This window comes from Hibiscus syriacus, unplaced genomic scaffold (assembly GCF_006381635.1).
Source record: "Hibiscus syriacus cultivar Baekdansim isolate YM2019G1 unplaced genomic scaffold, ASM638163v2 tig00110458_pilon, whole genome shotgun sequence".
In the NCBI taxonomy this organism is placed as follows: domain Eukaryota; kingdom Viridiplantae; phylum Streptophyta; class Magnoliopsida; order Malvales; family Malvaceae; genus Hibiscus; species Hibiscus syriacus.
The window spans coordinates 2,372,206-2,389,720 of NW_024062745.1; the positions used below are offsets into that span (position 1 = coordinate 2,372,206).

General features: G+C 32.7%; 1 long non-coding RNA gene and 1 pseudogene across 1 annotated transcript; one reads left to right on the forward strand and one right to left on the reverse strand.

Moving 5' to 3' along the window:
• The first annotated feature begins 1,953 nt into the window (after nt 1-1,953).
• Nucleotides 1,954-13,969, forward strand: LOC120126431. Its single transcript, XR_005516461.1, has 3 exons — nt 1,954-1,964; nt 3,643-3,646; nt 13,818-13,969. It is a non-coding gene; the product is annotated as an uncharacterized LOC120126431 (long non-coding RNA).
• LOC120126430 lies at nt 13,844-15,703 on the reverse strand (annotated as a pseudogene).
• Between the last annotated feature and the right edge of the window lie 1,812 nt (nt 15,704-17,515).

The window sequence follows — 17,515 nt, forward strand, 5'->3', positions numbered from 1 at the left end:
CACGGTGACGGTGAGTTCGATGGTGTAGGAGGTGTGATGAATGGGTGGCCGGATCAACCAAATCGATGGAAAACCAATAGCGATCGAGTTAAAACCGATGAAGCTTCTGGTTGAGTTTTACAGCGGACGGTGCCAATTCACGATGGGATAGAGGCCATGTTTTGTTCTCCATTCAATGATGAGTATTGGTGGTGTCGGATCGACGAATGGTGGCCGGATGGTGGAGAATTGGGGATACAAAGATGGACCGATGAGGAAGGAAATTAGGGAAAATTGGGGTAAGCTTTTGGAGAAAACCAGATTACATGGGGGAGGGGATTTTATTTTTCAACATCTCATAAAAATGGGTAAATTCAGGACTAGGTCCTTGAATTTCCTATAACTTTAAAAACTGACTATAAGTTTCAGAAACATATAATTTGATCCCTAAATTGGGGTGTGACAATTTTCCCATCTTTAAAAGAATTTCGTCCTCGAAACGAAATTCATTCATGTCACAGAATTGTAGAAATGAAGCTTTCATCAGTTCTTCCATGACTTCTAGTAGCTTTTACAGAAGTATCATTCCTCTATTAATCATTAACCAGCTGAGTATACATTTTCGACAGAACTCTCCCTCATTCCAATAAAAGAATCAGAACGGAATTATCCTTGTGGAATCAATTCAACCTTTGCTACGAGGCTATGTTCATAGAGCGATAACATATCTCAGTTTCATTTCTAGAGTCAGGTCAAAATTTCTCGAATAAATAACTCCCACATTACACATGAGGTACTTTACAGAGTTTAGAAAAATGCTACTGGTATTCCTTTATACAAAGTTAGAGCTCTAACGGATAGAAACTTTGATTAGCTTATTATAGAGAGTGACTCAACCTTGGAGTTTCGACTTAGAGAAGTACGGTTGTAGTCTAGGGGCATGTACAGATCAGAAATCTTTTGATATTTGACCGGCCGGTCTATCTTGAAAATTTTAACTCAACTTAAGCTCTGATACCACTAAATGTAACACTCGTAGATTGATGTGGGTGACCCGATCCGATTCGAGGTATCACATTAGGGCCACCGGAGTGACCCACAGTAAAAATAGCCGAAAAATTAACACTTTTATTAAAACATGTAAACTCATAAAATGATTTATGAATACAAAATAAAATTTATCAGTATTCAGAAATAAAACAAATTTCAAACTCGGATCTAAAAACAAAATACAACCTATATGCCCACTAATCACTTGTATCATACACTGCAAACAACGCCAGAAGAACTCCCTTACTGATGTCGATAGTTGTATTGGTTCAATCCTTTTAACCTGAAAATATGAGTAACCGAGTGAGCTTTGGAAAGCTCAGTAATACAGAACTACCAGAAGATGGTGAGGAACATGCAGATAACTTATAAACATAATTTTTCTTATTGGTTCAGACATATACAGATCTTTATGTTAAGCAAAGATCTTACTAATATTTCAGGTAATAACGGACAGTAAGCTTTTAGTTCAGATGGAAATATTTCGGATGACAAAGTTCAGAAGATCAGGATAGGTTATCTAGTGTATTCCCACAAAACCATTTAAAACATGTTTTCAAAACCATAATAGTCTCTCCAACCGAACGTCAATGCAGTTCCCCAGAACTACATAACCTAAGGGAGTACCTTGGGGCCTGAGAGCCTACCCAAGATAATTCTCATGGCCACGGAGACTTACCCAAGAAAAATCTCAGGGTCGCAGAGCCTACCCAAGGGTTGACTTAGGTTTATAAGGAATTACCAATCGGTGCAGAACCTATAAAAGGAATTAACCGTAATGACTAAACCTGCTAGAGTCTTCATACCAGATCCCAGAGTATCCCAAATAAAACATTTTCCGTAAACGGAGATATAAAAAATCATAGCAGAAATTAGAACAAAAATCAGAGAAAATATCCATGTGATCAGGGAACACACTAGAGGATACATATATGGTTCAGAGGTACTAGATAATCTTATAGGACAGAGAAACATGGATCTTTAGTGTACCGATATAATGTCATAAATTAGAATCACTATCTGAAGAGTTCATTAGTTGATGGAATCATCAGTTATTCAGAATGTGATTTATCAGGATCATATTGTATTCGGACGTTTTTCGAAGGCACTAAGAAATCAGAAGGGTATTCAGAGTCTTTTGCATCTGAGTTACTTATGTTTTCATATATGACTGAAGTGATTCTATTATTCAGGAAAATCAGGGCATTTTGGGTATTAGGTTCTTAGAGAATTCGTAGTGATTTGAACTGATAAGGGAGAAACTAAGATTCAAAGCATTTACCATCCATGTCAATCAATCGGATTATCGAACAACTAGAGATGAACAACTCCTAGAACTGATGCATGTCAACTGCTTAATTCATTGCCCTCCCAGGGTATTCACTCTTTAGTACCAACAATTCTTGTCTATAGATCATCTTCATAATCATCGTTAAATATATCATAAGGAGGCGAACATATCTTCCATAGGTCTTTATTTCATTTCCACATTTCAACGGTATCAGGAAATATCGACTTACTTGATTTATGGTTCATAACCCATAGGAATGGTACATCATGTAAGTTCATCGGAGTTTCCAGACTTATCCAATCATTTACTTAAACCTCAATCATTGAGGCTACTAGTTCATTTCAGAGCTGAGGGTATTATCGTAATTTTATTCAATTATGTCAATGGCATTACTTTGGGTAAATTAATCTTGAAAGTATTCTATTTCCATTATAGTTTAGAGTATTACACTCATTTGTTCACTGGAGGTTAATTTCACCACTAGGGGAAGTCTTGATCCTTTTTCAGTACAAGGGCATTTTTATAATTTAACCATGGAATTCTTTTCAGTAATTTCATATCCAAATAAATCAGTAATACTTAACGAGATTAATCAGAAATTACGCGTTCAGAGATTGTTTGATTTACTGATTTATTCATTGAACTGAGATTTGTTTCCGATCAGTATACCAATTTCTTTTGAGTCGTAAGAGTCTTATACATTGTTTCATCCTTAATCTAATTTTCGTCTGAGTCCAAAGATAGTTAACTACTCTAACGGATCAATTATTCCAATCAAGCAATTACCATCTATCCATGAGTTCCGAAAAACATACAAAATGTAGTAGAGTATTATCTCGATTTTCGTGCCATACTGATAACTATTTTAAATTCCATTCTATCGCCCTCAACTTGAATTCAATGTCCAATAATTTCTCAGATGCACAACAACAGAAATTTCATCAGAAACAAATCTTAATTATTAAAATAGATCGAATCATGTGGTTAATCACTGAAAAACGTTTACCGAGTTTGAATTTGGCGAAACGGACCTCAAAAACAGACTCAGGACGTCGAAAAGCATCAGGACAGGTGTTCTCGAAAAAAGTCAACGGCCGGTCAACTACGTTCAACAGCTCGGTCAACGGTCAAAGGCTCGGTCAACGGCTTGGCTCAGTTTGAATTAGCGGCCACTCGCCAGGCTCGATCCAGCCAGTCAAACCAGTTCAGCCCACTCCTCAGGCTGCCAGACAAAGCCCACTCGTAGAGCGTGGCACGTACGGCGGCTCTGGTTGTCGGTTCGGCGTAAAATTTTCTAGATTTGTAGATCGACACCTCGGGAGTCTTGTGCAAGTGTTATTTTTCACCAAAACATAACGGATTGTAGAATTTTAAAATGTACAAACTTATCTGATGGTGATCGGCGAGTGAGGATGATGGAGAAACAACGACGCGACGATTTTGGTATGGTTTTGAGCTCACGATGACGGTGAGTCTGATGGTGTAGGAGGTGTGATGAACGGGTGGCCGGATCAACCGAAATCGACAGAAAACCAACAGTGATCGAGTTAAAACTTACGAAGCTTATGGTTGAGTTTTACAGCGAACGATGCCGATTCACGACAGGATAGAGGTCGGGTTTTGTTCTCCGTTCAATGGTGAGTCTATTGGTGGTGTCGGATCGACGAACAGTGGTCGGATGATAGAGAATCAGGGCTACAAAGATATACTAACGGAAAAGGAAATTGGGGGAAATTGGGGTGAGCATCTGGAGAAAACCAGATTACACGGGGAGGGAGATTTTATTTTTCAACATCTCACAAAAATGGGTAAATTTTGGACTAAGTCCCTGAATTTCCTGTAACTTCAAAAATTGATTATAAGTTTCAGAAACTTATAATTTGACTCCTAAATTGAGGTGTGACAAGATGTCTATGCTCCTTCAATAATCCACCAAATGACAACTCACTGTTGACATATCTAGTTGTGTGGTGTTAAGTTGTCAACATTCGTAACATCACTCTCAATGTGTATCCGAGAATGATTTTATTTTCATTCCTTTAATCAGATCGTTATTTTAATTCTTTGTTGGCATGTCTTATTTATTTTTTTAATTATTATTCTATTGTTTTTATCACGTTTATATTCAATTTTCCTAATTTTGATGGTCATAAATTAAGAAGAGGCCATTCTTGTGTAAGAAGAAATAGATGGAATAATTTCTCATTGGAATTTGTGTAAATCTCGTGATTTCTTCAAAGAATAGGCAATGTACCTTAAATTCGAAATAAATTGATCAATGTTTAATAAAAGGATCATATTTTAAATTTGAATATGAATCTACAAATTCCACTACTATGACAATGTATAAGTGACTAGGTACCACTTTTGGGCGTTGTGGGGTGTTAATCTTTCTACATGCGTAATCGATTCCCAAGCCCTTAAAAACGAATCTTCAATGAACGCAAACCAATTTTTGTCTTTAAAAATTATTTTTCTTAAAATTGTTTTAAAAAACGTTTTTATGTATTCGATCTATCTAACCCAAAGGTCGATAGCTACTCCAAATTAAATTCATACGAAAAATAAAAAATTTTGCAAAAACTAATCGTTTTCGTTTTAGAAAAAAACGTTACGACAATATAGATATAAATTATTATTTGTTCTAGATACTATTAACCATTTAATAATGAACTACAATTGCTAGTGCTTGAACTCAAAACCTCTAAGAATAACAATTATTCTTTTAATCACTGAGGTAATTTGGTTCACACATTTATATTTAAATTTGTACTTCTAAATAAATTATATTAGAAGTCATTAAACTATGGTTAAATGATTGTTTGATGGTTAAAATTTTAAAATATAATTAAATTTATCAAAATATTATAAAACGATCATTGAATTCATTAACTGTTATAAATAATTATTAAATTTTATTGAAATGTTATAATAATCACTAATTATTACCGAGATTTTATATTTATTATAACATTACAATGTTTACTATTAAAATAAATAACATCACAATAATCTAGGTTTTCTCTTAATATTATTGTGTCGTTTTCTTTTTTTCTTTAATTTTTGTTTAGCTGGCGACTGCATCAGTCTTAATGTTGGTTGACTATCGTATGCAATTATTAATTTTCTTGTTCTTTCACATTATGTCCATTGTTCTCATTTTTTTTCTTGATTTTTTTTTAATTTTAATAAGAATGTCTTTTTTTGTGAAACACTATTCTCTACTCTTGTGGCATATTTTTTTTGCTCTTGCGACACGAATCTTATTGCATTTAGTACGCTTTTCACATACTTTTATGATCATTTTGGTGCTCGCACAAAGAACATCACAATATTTATTTTTTTATTGGTTTAGGAATGCTCAAACTGTCAAATCACATGTTTGATAAATGATTGTTTGTTGGTATAATCAGAATTTTATAATGAAGCGGTCTGTCATATAGTTTAGTTCGTTCACCACTTCTTTATCACTTTGTAAAGTGTCTCGTTCGACAGAGACAATGAGTTTTTATAAAAATTACTAAATTTTTTCGATGTTGGTCGTCATTTTCAATTGAAGGTTTTTTATGTTTGAATTTAATATTTTTGTTTTTGTATGAATTTGTTGGTGAATATTGTCCGTATTTCTTTTTTATGTTTGGGTACATTGTAATTCTCATTCCTTCATTTATTCTTATTAATAAAATCTAATTGTAATTGTTAAAAAATATCATAATATTTAGGCAGAAAGGTCGAAGATCTGATGGATGTGGGTGCGAGTATTAGGCCGTAGTTAACTCTAGAAGTGACCATTTGTGTAGTTTAAAATGGGTTAACTACAGCCTTAGTCCCTAAAATCTTTAAAGTTTTTAAAATTGAAAACTTTTTGATTTTGGTTACCAAAATAGAAGAGAAGAAAATAGTTCAGTGATGAATGGTGTAATTTACCCAATTTATAACAGTAGAATTAACAAAACCGTTGGTCAATGACGGAAAACGTTGATCAAATGATCAAATTGAGTTATTTTTCAAATTAGAAAGTCATATTGATCCAAAAATAAGATAAATGCCACATTGATTTTTTTTTAAAAAGCTCATAGACTTCGAGTGTCTCTTTCACTAATATTTATTTTATAATATTGTAAATAATTTTAAAAATCTAATAATCAAAATGTTTGTATATACTTTATCCTCAACCTTTACATGGATGACGAGGATGATAATGTAACTAAGGAGTACGAGTATACAATTTGTGGTTTATTTCAAAAAAAGAAAATCAAACACCCACCGACACCGGTAGCGCTCGCTCTTTCAACGGACGCTCGACTCTGTGGATTGGTTTAGGCGATCTCGTGCGGTTATCGCGCGGCTTCGTTGCCACGCAAGCGGTATCCGCACGGAATATTCTTTATTCTCCAATATCACACCCTTCTTTTACTTCCCCCGAAGTTTCCTGGAAGGACCATATCAAAGGCTATATATTATGTTCGTTTGGGATGTTTTCCAAAAGCAGATGGTGATCGTAATAATAGTCTTTTACCTACAAAAACGACACCGTATTGGGGATATGAAACGAAACAAAAGAATGGGGAAAAGCCAACCGCCGACGTAACGCAAGCCTCTGGTACAGACTAAGAAGTTTTATTCTTTAGTAAGATTACAAATGAGCCTCCCGGTTTTAAAATACCATAAACAAGTCACTTAATCGAAATAAATCATTTAGGTTTCGAGGGTTCCATTCGATAATCTGAATGGCGAGGAGATTGTCGTAAGTAAGAACATATTTCGAGTCGACGATTTTAATCAAAGTTCAATGAGTTGAAAAGTATTATGTGACTTTTGAAAGGGATTCTTAAAATTTTAATCCTAGGATTGAAATTAAGGTGAATCTTATAACGAGATTTGTGATTCATCGGCTATCGTATACAATGACCAACACCGATCGATTGATGCGATGATACATAACATGATGGTTACAATCAATTGATTAAGTAATTTAATTGTAATTATCTAAAATTTAATATTTTTTTAACTAGATAAAGTAATACATCAGTATGTTTGTAAATATCGACAAATACTAATAATTAAGTAGCTTGAAGTATAATTTATTCATATCTTTTTATTTATTTATTTATTTATTTATTATTCCTTATCTGTTTGGTGTGATGGCTGCAGAAATGGAAAGTTGCGAGAAAGAAATATCGTACGCTTTGGAAAAGGAAGGCTCAGGTATATTTGATTTTATTATTTTTTTTATTTTCAGTGATTTCGATTTCAATCAACCACGACTGTACTCTTTAGAAGCATTTAACGATGAACAGGAGAAGGAATTGGAACAGTTGGAAGCAAAGGCGGCCGAGATGCGGTGGGAACTCAAGCGCATGAAAGAGGCTGATTGGAAATTCAAGGCGGAGCTGATGAAGCTGGAGCATACTGTTTCAGAAACCAGGGAAGCGAATCGTCGAGCATCTCTCGACAATGTTCGCGCCCATCTTTACTTTCAAGCTATGCTTCGTCTTTTAGATGATTGATGCTACATAATAAAGAAGATCCTGCTATTTGAAACCAGTTTCCGACCGCCTTCAGCTCCGCCGCCCGATTCCGCTTTGCCCGACAGTATTCCAGAGGACAGCAATTGAAACGACGGCTAATATTAATAGGTTAAATTGTAGTTTTGATACTTTGATTATGCTCATATTTAATATTTAGCCTTTATGTTTTAATTTTACATGATTTGATTCCTCCTTCCATAAACTCTTAGTTAATATTTTATTTTACTACACGTGTGAAGTGAATGAATGAAAATATTTTATGTAAATATATATATTTTGAAAATTATTTAACAAAATAAATGATAGAGTTTGTATATAGTTGTAATATGGTGTTGAAATCTTAAGTATGGTTTTTAATTGTTTATTTAGAAATTATATAAATATTGTAAAATATAAAAAATATCCTTTAAATAATGTTAATTGCTAATTAAAGTGTATTTTAATATTTTCCTCGTTAAACAAACTCTGGTATTTCTATATTTCTCGGCTTTTCGCTCTTTGGAATTTGGATAGCTTTAGCGTGTTGATTTCTTTTTTGTTTTCTAATAGATGTTTGGTTAGAGTCTCTTAGCTTTGTATATTGTCTACAATTAACGTTAATATTTTTAATTTAATCCACAAGATTCAGAGTCCACACCTTAAAATAAAATTATGATTTCGTTTTACAGTGAAGGCTTTGTTTTTTTTTCCAATACTTTTGGATCTCGATAGCTATGTTTAGAAATTAGAACTAAAAGCTAAATCTCTTTGTTTTTGTTTCCTTGGTTGGTTTTTTTTATCTGCATTTAATACTTTTTTTGTCTTTGGGTATAGCTATTATGTTAAACTATCAGCTAAGTATGATGACGGCTACTTAGAGTTAGAAGTAGAACCCTCCCCAATCCAGAGCCATTGTTCCCTTACCAAATCGATGTGTTAAACTACCAGCTAAATCAGATGATGACTACTTAGAGTTAGAAACCCTCCCCAATCCAGAGCCATTGTTCCCTTACCAAATCGATGTATTAAACTGATTTTATTCATTGTGTGCAGGTCTAATAGAGCCATTGACATGAGATCTAGAAATGACAAATAGGAAAACCATGAGAGAACACTTTGTTAACGTTGACAAACAAGACTCTGTTCTGTGCTTTGTGTCCCTTAAACATTAAAAGAGAAATCCATTGGTCATTTATGTTTGTCTTTGGGCTAGCAATAATGTCTACTAGCCAAATAAAGATATTTTTGGGGTGTGTCATGTGGTTGCAATTTCCACTCATGTGCCACTTCAAACTTACAGCTTCCAACTTGAATAATCTAGGTAATCTACTGGAAGTTAGACATGGAATATTTACAGTATTTCAAAGTTGTCACATTCTCGAACACTTTGTATGTTAATTTCAAGCATGCACTACATGGATAGTTTAGTGATAGCTATGTCTCAATTTCCCTTAAGCTCCAGTGGAATTTTGTACTAGCATGTGATTCTTGCTACACTTCTTTATTTTAGATAACATTCGAAGCAAATGCTGTCAGTACTGAAATTTTATGTTCAAAGAGTAATTTTAACATGTTTGTGAAATTACAATAACTAAGTTGCTTAAAACTATCTAGTATGGGATCTAATAGAATTCTTGAAGTGATAAATGCCATGATACCTTATCTATTTTGCTGTAGATGTCCAATATGGCAACATCTGTTGAGGGAAGTGTTTCACCCCCTTTATCAAATTCTACAAATTGAACGGTTGAAGTTTCAAGTCAAATCAACAACACAAGAGAGACTGCAAGTAAACGAAAAGCTACTCCTTTAAGGTCAGAAGTATGACCTCATTTTACTAAGTTTTTTAATAGTGAGGGTGAAAGTAAGTGTAGATGCAATCATTGTGAGAAAGAATTTTGTTGTGATGGGAAAAAATAGAACTGGGTCATGAATATATCACATGAAATAGTGTAAGGAAAATCCTAACAACATTGACACTAATCAAGGCAATTTAGTGTTACCTAGTAAGGATCTTCGAGGGGAAGTAGAACATCTCACAACTTAGAAATTCGATCAAGAAGCAACTAGAAAATTTTTAGCCCAAATGATTGTGACTGATGAATTGCCTTTCAAGTTTGTTGAGAGTGAAGGATTTAGAAAATTTATGTCTGTAGCATGCCCCAATTCATTCAAGATTGACTATAACTAGAGATATTTATCAGTTGTACTCGGATGAAAGGAGTAATCTGAAACAATATTTAAGAAGTTCATGTTCTAGAGTTTGTTTAACTACTGATACATGGACCTCTATGCAAAGAGTTAAATATATGTGTCTCACTGTGCACTTTATTGATAACGATTGGAAATTGAATAAGAAAATCATAAGTTTTTTTATCCAATTTCTAGTCATAAGGGATATGCAATTTGGCTGATGATTGAGAAATACTTATTAGATTCGGGGATTCATAAGTTGTTTACTGTCACCGTTGACAATGCAACTTCGAATGATATTGATATTGGTTATTTAAGAAAGAGATTTAGTCCTCAAGGGGGTTGCATTGCAAATGGTAAATATCTTCATATAAGATGTATTGCACATATTGTGAATTTGATTGTTGTTGAAAGTTTAAAGGAAATGAACAAATCTGTTGCACGTGTTATGGGGCTGTGAAATATGTAAGACAATCTCCAGCTAGATTAAAAAAGTTCATGGAGTGTGTTGAGATGGAAAAAATTGAGAGAAAAATGTTATGTCTTGATGTTTGTACTATGTGGAACTCTACCTATTTAATGTTAGACATTGCTGAATATTTTGAGAGAGCTTTTGAGAGATTTGAGGAGCAAGATACAAATTTTAGGGTTGAACTTGAGTTAGAAGAGGGTTGGCCAACTATAAATGATTGGACTTGTGTTAGAAACTTGAGGGATTTCTTGGAATATTTTTATGAAGTCACTTTACGAGTTTCAGGTACTTCATATGTCACATATAATAATTTTTTTATGAACTTACTGAAATTTGTATATGTTTAAGGGATGTTCAATTAAGTGCTGATGTTGAATTTAGTGTTATGGCCATGAGGATGAAAGATAAATTTGAAAAATATTGGGGTGGTATTGAGAAGATGAATATGCTTGTTTTTGTTGGTTGTGTTTTAGATCCTACGCAGAAATTAAGTTATCTTGAATTTGCACTTAGTGAGATGTATGATTCGGGGAAAAAAGTTTTGAAGTGATGCAAAAGCTAAAAGAGACTTTGAATGAATTGTATGATGAGTATAAGCCTCGAGTCTCTAGTGATGGCAACCATTTAAATGTGAGAATTTCTTTAAGTGAGCCACAACAAAAAGTGAAAAAACGCATTAAAGATTTGAATAAAATACGTGTGATTGAAACTGGTGGTGAGGATCACACATCTGAATTAGATAAATATCTAGGGGAGCCTGTTGAGAATTATGATGATGAATTTGATATCTTGTCATAGTGGGAAGTCAATAGCCCTAGATTTTCAGTTCTCTCAAATATGGGCAAATATGTATTAGCTATACCGCTTTCTACTGACGTTTCAGAGTCTGCATTTAGTATCGGTGGACATGTGCTTGATCAATTTAGGAGTTTTTTAACTCCTAAAATGGTACAAGCTCTTGTGTGTACTCAAGATTATATTAAAAATTCATCAACCGAAGAGGAGATCAAGAAGTTTGAAGAACAAATTCAAGAGCTTGACAAGATTGATATTGATATGTTGATTTTTTATTTATTAATTTTAATTTAATAAGTGGATTTACTTTGAGGAGAATTGACACACTATTAATTGATTTAATCATTTGAACTTTTAGATTTATCTTGGAATGCGTTACATCCTACCCTCAATTCATGAGCTCATAAGCTTCTACATTGTGAGTATGAGTTGAAGGGTATGCAATTTTTTCTTAATTGATACTTCTAAACTGCAATGTACTTTTTAGTTTATATATACGGTTTTTTCTGTTATATTTTTAGTTTTAAAATAATATATTTTTCTTGTAGAGATAAGGCAAATGAAAACATTTTGGGAGGATTCAATTTGTGAAAATGGAGTATTTTGAATATTGCTTTTTTGTGGTAATTTATTCCCTTACATTCATTTTAATTTCATTAGCTGGAGTAGTTACTAATTAACACAACTCTGAGCCTCTGATGAAGTGATGATGTTTAGCACATTCAGATATGAATAAGATTGTATTACATAAGATTGAGTTAGCTTAGCACTTATAATTTTAGCATTGGTTGATACTTAATAGATATATTTGATATTTATACATTTGATTGTTTTTATTGTTTTTGTTGGTTCGAACTGAATTTTACATCTCTTTATTTCTATGTTGTGCACTGTGCAGGTAATATGTTTACTTAATCTTAAGATATGAATTGTTCTGTACTTGATAGAGAACATCTTGGTTGGTATGGCAGTAGCAGTCAACATCTTAGCAGTTAGCACAACCTTCATGCAACAACACTTAGGGTGCGTTTGGTTCACAGAATGTAAGATTACCTCCGGGAATAGGATTACCGGAATGTAACATTACCTAGCACATTACTGGGAATGTTACATTAATGTGTTTGGTTTGTTTGACAGGAATGTAAGACTACAGTGTTTGGTTGAAGGAATAAAATATTACTGGAATGTATATTTTACGAAATTGTCCTTGTTCTATAGTTTTTAACAAGTGAAATTTTAAATATTTAAATGAAAATATTTATATAAAAATTATTCGAGAATATATTACTTTATTATTTTTAATAAATATATACTTTTTAATAAAATTTATATATAATTTTTTTTATAAAATTTAAAAGATAAATGGGTAGAATAAAAGAGTAAATATATCATAGATTATTTTTATTTTAATTAATATTAAATTTTACATAATTTATCTAAAAATATTTTAAAATTTTACATCAACATTTAAGTAAATAAGCATATGAACATTTTAATAGATGAACCATATTACTTCTACCAAAATGTACAAAGATGACTTTATTAGATGAACATTTAATTAAATAAGCAAATTCTTTATTCATGCCAACCAATGAACTCTTTTTATACTATCATCTATATTTTATTGTCAAAATCCATTATTTTTTTAAGAATGAACATTATAAGTATATTATATAAATTTAAATGATATTTAATTTACTAAATAATATTACAAATTTTACTTACACATGCGAAAAATTATATGAGAAAATCCACATATGTATATTGCATATAATTAAATAGAGTTGTTTAAATTGAAGTAAGTTAGTATTACAACATTATTATATGTGTTCAAATTTTAGAGAGGAGATGAAAATAAATATGAGAAAAATATGGGTTAGATTAAAATATGTATTTTACAAAACAAAGTTTCATTTATCAATTCTACCAAACAATTTTTTTACATCCAACCAAAACATTAATAAAGCAAGGAATGTCTTAGGATTAAGACCTACTAAACTGAGAGACCACCAATTTTCTTATCCCATTTTATCCTTCCTTACCTAAATTTGTATCAACAAATCTAAGTGTATATTTTGTAAAATAAGAAACATATTGTCAAGTGATACACGTAGCCGAGTGCTTCAAACGCGTAGGAACCATAATTCATAGGATTAAAGTTGGTGGACTTAAGTGAAAAAGAATGACAATAAAAGCTGAGGTTACTCTTATAAAAGATAAGAAACACTTAAGAAGATCAATGATGCACATCAATGTTTTAACATTTATCATTCCACAAATCTAAACATTCAGTTTAGGCCAGGAGAAGTAAAATATAAAAGCTGAGGTTACTCTTATAAAAGATAAACACTTAAGATCAATGATGCACATCAATGTTAGAACATTTATTATTCCGTAAATCCAAACATTTAGTTTAGGCCATGAGAACTTTATTTTACCTAACAGGGCTTCACCTTACAAGAACCAAATCATACATTATTAAATATGACAAGAGAAATATACACATTTCTTGGTTTGATAAAAAGAGCACTCCTTATCAATACACTTATGTTGTTATATGAAGTCTCACCCTACTACATGGTTATTTCATTTCTTTGCAAGCAACTTCTTTGGAAGCTCATCGAAAGGGGTAGACTTTAGCAAGAAAAGACGGGTAGCTTGCTCTTGTAATGTACCACCACATTTAAGCCCGCGTTCATGCAGTTCAGATTTCAGCTGCTCCAATCCAAGAACCTTTAGAAATGATAAAAACAGTTAATGATGTATCATCGTTAAGCATTATAAAAGCAACCGCATCACCGCGAGGCCCATGACAATTCAATTCATATGCTGATTTTAAATTTCACTCCATGATATCTTTTCTTCAATTATTCAATTGGTCTGGTCCAATAACTTTGTACACAAGAACATGAAGACAAAGCTAAAATAACATCAAATAGCTATGGCCAAATTTACTTGCGCTAAAGGAAAGCATTTGATAAAATTGCAACTACAAACCGCTGAATATCCTATATCATCTAGGTATGCAATAATTGAGTTAGTTGAAAGCAGAATTTTTCTAACGATGTATCAATGGTATTGATCTTTATTAGTATTAAGCTCAGGAAAAAGGTAAAGAACTTGAAGTGTTCAACCATACCTCGATCTCTTCTGAAGAATTGAAGTCGTTAAAGTTCAATGGCTTTTATGGTTCTGTAATGTTAGCATTTAAAACTACTGTTTCTTTGTGAACTTCTGATTCCGGTTTAAAAGAGCAATTAACCTCATTATTTAGTTCACTTCCAACTCCTCCATTTTCTGCAAGTGGAACACTGGAATGTTGACCAAATATTTCCACCAGATCTTCTATTTTAGTTCCATTATGTTTCAGCATCCCATCAGCTTGAGCTGCTTCACTTCCAGCAATGGCAGGAGCATTTTCACCACAAAATTCCGAGCTTTGCTGCAAAACAACCTCTTTCTCTTCCTCGAAGCTAGTCTCACTTGAGGCTCCACTTGAAAATTCCATATCCTGATTCCCCCCGAAACTAAACCAGAACTCCCCTCGGTTCCCTTGCTAGAATTAGAATGATTCCCATTGTTCAAAACTACAGATTTCTCATTCTCTTCTTCATCCACAACGCTATCATCACTATCACTATCACTCTTATCCACTTTTCTTTTCCCCATCCTAAAAGATCAAACAAAAACGAATAAATGATCCAAAACATTAATACCAACCTAAATTACCAGCAAATTAAATTATCTTAAAAACTTACCAAATCTTTAATTTTTTGGGGTCAGCTCCTCCTGGCACATCCTTCCCTTTCCATTTTGGCACGTTGCCCTAACAAACTCTTCAACCACCGCCACACACCTCGTTGATTGCTCCCTATACTTCGCCACATACTTCTCAGCCTCTCCATCTCCAACTCCTTTTTTCCCAGTTTTTGCTTTCTTCTTAATAAAGTCTTCTGTGATCTTCTCCAACCTCCTCTGTTCCTCATCCACTTTCCAATCCTCTAACCTTTTTTAATTGCGTTCACATGGCTCAGCCTCCTCCCGCTCATGTCTCAGCATGCCTCAAAATTGCTCATCTTTTTTTTGCCCGACCTTCGTGGCTGCGCCATGTAGCAGTGATCTGAAACCTCCTTTGCCACTAATAAGCCGCAGGGAGAGATTGAGGGTGGCGTTGGACTGGGAAATCTCTGAATTGTCATTGAGTTGATGGACGCCAATCAGGAGCTGGAGGTTGATAGAGATTTTGGCAATTTCATAAATTCGGTGCTTGACATCGCCGACTTGGATTTGAGGGGCCGAAAATTAGAGCAACAGAGTCCCTCCATTGAGAAGTTTAACGAACAGCTGTAGCTGCCTTGGTTTGAGGTTCTTGTTGTTGATATCAATTTCACTAATTTGATGATATTCCATAACTGATACGAATAATGTGGTCTTTGAAATTGGAAGAGGAATTATACTATAGGAGCTTCTCTCGCTAAATCGAAGAAGAATTTTTTCCTTCGCAGAATCAAGCTTACTGGGAGGGTATTTTAGCCAACAGAGACGAGAATAAACAAATACTTAAGGTAGAGGTGAGACTAATATTCCCAGTAAAATAGAACAAAAGAATTACTGTTGGTATTGAAGTTTTACCTTCACTATCCAAACGTGGGTATTTTAATCTGGAAAAAAAGATTCCTTCTAGGAATGCAAAAAATCCGTGAACCAAACACCCCCTTAAAGTGTAAACTGTTTGTATCAGACTGAATTATGCTTCCAGTTTTACACTTTGTTCTGATTTTTTTTGTAAAATTTCAAATATATTGGTTTTTTAAACTAAATTGATAGATACAAATATCTTATTTTAATATAATGTTTAAATCAAATTAATTAGATATTATTTATAATTAGATATTATTTAAATTAATTGTAAACTATTTTTTAATTAAAAAATATTAAATTCTAAAATTCTAAAAATTTCGGTTAATTCGAAAATTAACCGAATTAACCGAAATTTATTCGGTTCGGTTAATACTTTCAAAAAAATCGGTTCGGTTAATGGTTAATGAAAAAAAAGTTCGATTAATTCGATTAAGGGTATTTCGGTTCGATCGGTCACTGTTTTAACCGAATGAACACTCCTACTCTAATCCCTTAAAAATGAATATTCGGTGAACGCAAACTAATTTTTGTCTTTAAAATGATTTTTCTTAAAATTATTTTAAAAAACCGTTCTTAGGTACTCGACCTACCTAACCCAAAGGTCGATGGCTACTCCAAATTAAATTAATACTAAAAATCAAAATTTTCGCAAACACTAATTGTTTTCGCTTTAAAAAAAGTTATGACAAGATAATAATAAAATATTATATGTTCTAGATATTATTAATCATTTAATAATGAACTCTCAATCACCCCTACTACAGCCGTTAGTGCTTGAACCCAAAATCTCTAAGAATAACAATTATTATTTTAACCACCGAGGTAATTTTGGTTCGTGCACTTATATTTAAATTTGTACTTCTAAATAAAGTATATTAGAAGTCATTAAACTATGGTTAAGTGATTGTTTGATGGTTAAAATTTAAAAATATAATTAAATTTATCAAACTATTATAAAATGATCATTGAATTCATTAACGGTTATAAATAATTATTAAATTTTATCAAAATGTTATAATAATCACTAATTATTACCGAGCCTTTATATTTATTATAACATCACAATGTTTACTATTAAAAAAATAACATCACAATAATTTAGGGTTTCTCTTAATGTTCTTGTGTTGTTTTCTCTTTTTCTTTAATTTTTATTTACCTGGCGACTACATCAATCTTAATGTTGGTTGACTATCGTCTGCAATTATTAATTCTCTTGTTCTTTCACATTATGTCCATTGTTTTCCTTTTTTTGAGTTTTCTTTTTAAAATTTTGAATAAGATTTGTGAAACACTATTCTCTACTCTTGTGACACATTTTTTTTGCTCTTGTGACATGAATCTTATTTCTTTTCGCATACCTTTATGGTCATTTTTGTGTTCGCACAAAGATCATCATGATATTTATTTTTTGATTGGTTTAGAAATGATCAAACTTTCAGATCACCTGTTTGATAAATGGTTGTTTGTCGATATAATCAGAATTTTATAGCGAAACGGTCTGTCATATAGTTTAGTTCGCTCACCACTTCTTTATCACTTTGTAAAGCGTCTCGTTCGACAGAGACAATGAGTTTTTATAAAAGT